Source organism: Scylla paramamosain, chromosome 11 (assembly GCF_035594125.1).
Source record: "Scylla paramamosain isolate STU-SP2022 chromosome 11, ASM3559412v1, whole genome shotgun sequence".
Lineage (NCBI taxonomy): Eukaryota > Metazoa > Arthropoda > Malacostraca > Decapoda > Portunidae > Scylla > Scylla paramamosain.
Window position 1 is genome coordinate 14,166,220 of NC_087161.1, and position 3,817 is coordinate 14,170,036.

The 3,817-nt window shown below is 44.8% G+C and overlaps 1 long non-coding RNA gene across 1 annotated transcript in view; it reads right to left on the reverse strand.

Annotated features, from left to right (window-relative positions):
- The window catches only part of LOC135104976 (uncharacterized), a 102,626-nt gene extending 99,215 nt beyond the window's left edge, over window positions 1-3,411 (reverse strand). The window contains exon 1 of the long non-coding RNA XR_010270645.1: window positions 3,155-3,411. This is a non-coding gene — a long non-coding RNA (uncharacterized LOC135104976). The remainder of the gene's footprint in view (window positions 1-3,154) is intronic.
- Window positions 3,412-3,817: the final 406 nt, after the last annotated feature.

Here is a 3,817-nt window from a genome sequence, read left to right on the forward strand (position 1 = left end):
ATCAGACTGAGTTCAGCAAATGCCACGCTTCCATTATGCACCAGAGAAAAGGTTAAGGACACCACACAAAATTAAGTACAAACGTTTAATTCTTGTTTTGATTTGCAATTATCTTTTACGTTTATTTTATGATGCCTCTTCGCACGTGTATAGAAAGCAGTGTTGCAATTTATTACTGGTAATTCTAACCTTTCCATTATCAATATCCCAGATGTATGGTGAGTTTTCAATGGGCAAGTGAATGATAAAGTAATTACATATTTTTCGATACTTTGAAGTAACGATAAAAAAATAAACTCCACAGCAGATGGTGAATAAGAGTGAATAACGCGTGGACATACAAGTATCTGTTGTTATGTCTTAACAGATGTCTTCTTACACAATGGTAGACAAAAATTAGAAGAATAAAATAAAAGTACCAGGGTCGCCTGTGTTGGCAAGGCTACTGCGCGCCGCCCACTCACGGGCGCGATCCCACTGCTGCTCCACACGGGTGCTTTTGGCTGCTGGGTTTCCCCCCTGGCCTGGTTCACACCTCCTTAGGCAACCTGGACGCCCCCGGCTCCCCAGGGGCGGCTATATTGATGCCGAGCTTAGTGCGGACGCCCACTCAACATGGGGAGTCCCGCAGCAGCCACCCTCGCCTCAAGCCGTCCACTGGGCCAAGCCTCCGCGTCGCCGGATTACAGGGCCGCGCCACCAACCCCGGCTGGAAGCAACGTTTCAGGAATATATCTTTAATCTTCTCTACAGCATGTACCAAGGGGTCTTCTGCTTAGCCAATAATGAAAGGCGTTTGCTTATGATGCATGTATTGTACATTGGCTGCACATTTCTACGCAATCCTTTCATAATTATTGGTTTTCTTTCACGAATGCCAATGGTAGCATGAGATGGCTGGAGACGAGAGGATGCTGTGGTACGATAAAGATTCGTGAATGATGGAGGAATGGTGTGGAAGAGTTTCGTAATGAATCAAGGAAGTGAGGGAGTGAGGGAAGGCGTGGTAAAGCAAAGCAAACCAAGGCGAGGGCTGGAGAGGCGTGGCTGTGTGCTCCTCCTTGCAAAATACTGCATCGCCTCTTTCTTTCCACTCGCCTTCACTTTCTCAACTCCCAGACTTCGATTTTCTCCCTAACAGCGAGGGGAAAGCCACGATGCAGTGCAGCTGTAACGGACACCAGTGGGGGAAGCCCTCGCCCACACACTCCCCGCTGCGGCTTCCTCTCTCCCCAACACAAGAAGCACTGGTTTCCGTTTCGCCTTGAGTCCAAACCCACTGCGGCCAGTCTAACACATCCTGGACTGCTTGGAAATTACCGACGCCCTCCACCCTTCGTCAGAACTTCCACCGCGGTTCTTCTCGTCAGCAACTCCAGTGCGTTCTCTACAAGTACGAGTACACCACGAGTTTTAAGTAAATCATCGAGAAAATTGTGTTTTTCGAGACCCTAAAATGTTTTTCCTTCCCTTCTGTTTCTTCATTTCTATGAATGCAAAACTGTTGCCACTGAATACACCGCGCTATATTGTGCAACACGAGCAGACACACATCCTCTTAACGTCTACAAGGGATGACTATGAAAAAAAAAAAGTAGTTTGAAAACTCTGATGAAAGGAAATAGTTATTAATTACTAAATTCATAATTTTTATCTTTCATACTGTTCTCAAAGAAAACAGAGAGAGAGAGAGAGAGAGAGAGAGAGAGAGAGAGAGAGAGAGAGAGAGAGAGAGAGAGACGTACACAATCAGTGATAAATGGCCACCCCAGTGAACTTCTTTATTGACTTCCATTCAACGCCAGGCAAGCAGATTACACACCCTGCGACCTTTTAAGTGTGTGTGTGTGTGTGTGTGTGTGTGTGTGTGTGTGTGTGTGTGTGTGTGTGTGTGTGTGAGGCTGTCTATGAGATCAAGTGGCTTTATAACTTGGGAAACAATACATATTAAATACGACAACCGGAATTCAACATAATGAATCTCACGCACGCTGGTTCCTGCAGCTTGCTCTTTGTACATTTTTCTCTCCCTTTTTGTATCTCTAATGTGAATCTATTTGCTTCCTTCCTTTTTTTTTTTTTACATATTTTCCTCGTAATATTAAATTAGGCTCTGCTAAGTTTGATTTTTTTTTCTTGCTCTGCTTATTATGCCCGCATTTTTTTTTTTCATTGTACCACATCAGACTACTCTACCCTGAAAAGAACATCAAACATTGCTCTAAGCCAGATCTAGCGGCAAAATCGTAACACTGGCAAAATTAAAACGGCATCAGCTGACCAAAATTATTAAAACAAGTTCCTATTTACAATGAGAATTTTATGCCGACTTGTGCAGACGGTTTGATAAATGTACGTTGCGACGATCTAGCAATGACAAAATTCATGATAATGGTATGGCACCCCTGGGCACTGTCTGTGACACCCCAGGACGCCGCGGCACGCACTCTGAGAAACATTGGCCTTTGCTATGATAAGCGCGCGTCAGTGATGGGCCGCTCTCTCTCTCTCTCTCTCTCTCTCTCTCTCTCTCTCTCTCTGTTATGTTTGCAATGTTATGAACACTTTGAGGCGCATAAAACAAGCTGCCTGGATGTCAGTACAAACACTTGTGAAGGGAATAATTTAGTGAGCCAGAAATCAAAGCCCACATCAGCTGCCACTCCCGTCACCTCCACAACAGACGGTCTGGGGCTTGCGAGTCGAGTGGTCTAGGAACACTTAGCAACTACACAAGGCCTCCTCCACCCTGCCACTCAGAAAACATTTGGCATATTATCCTCGCTCCTCATCCTTGCAATGGGTATAACATAGCAGTATTTGTTTGAATCATTCCCTTTCTTCTGTGTTGTGTGTCTAAAACGATTACATGTTCAGTGAGCCAATAGTCTGGACACACGGAAAATATATCTTTTAATCATTCTCTTTCATTCATTCTTGTTCGATAATGTCTGCCTGTATTATGATCACTCCTCGTGTCCACTCAGTACTATCAAGTCAATTTGTTCTTCTTTTGACATACTCATAGTCAAGATATGAACAAATAAAAAAAAATGTAAAATAATATTGATGTGTCCAGATTTTGGGTCATCCTGTATAAAACACATTTAGACACACACACACACACACACACACACACACAGTGTACACTCACCACGCAGACGGCGTCGCTGATAGCCGGGCAGGAGTGGTTCGTACTTGCCAAGGAAGTCATCATCACTACACCGTCCTAGCGCCACGCCTACGCCTCCCTGCCACCGCCAGTAATTTCAGCATTTCATCGCTCTGCACCATTACCACCATGTCTCACCATCACGTTGTGCACCATTACTCCTCACGCCACCATGTCACGCACCATGGTTGGGAAAATAACTAATAAAACGTCAGAAATTCACATACCATTGACACGACACACAAAACAAACATACCGCCGCACACACTGGTCTGCGCGCGCAGGATGACTCTGCTGTGACGTAATGGCGCGGATTTCAAAATATTATTCTCCTCATGTACGATTATGAACTGAAGTCTCATTTCTTGGCGTGTAGAGGTTAAGTAAACATTTCGTAGGCAATTAAGAGGCGCTGGAATGTAATAATGATCCGTAAAACACGTTTTACTTTTCGTGGCAACCTTGGAGAGGTGACAGGCATGCCAGCCAAAGTGATGAACCCATCCAGGTAGCACCCTTAGCTTCCTTGGTGGCACCGTGGACGCCTGCCAGAAATATATTCCTAAATTTACAGTGCGAGGAGAAACAGTAGAAGTTTAGCTATGGCAACCACTACTGCCAGGATCACCTCTCTTGGTTTGCAGT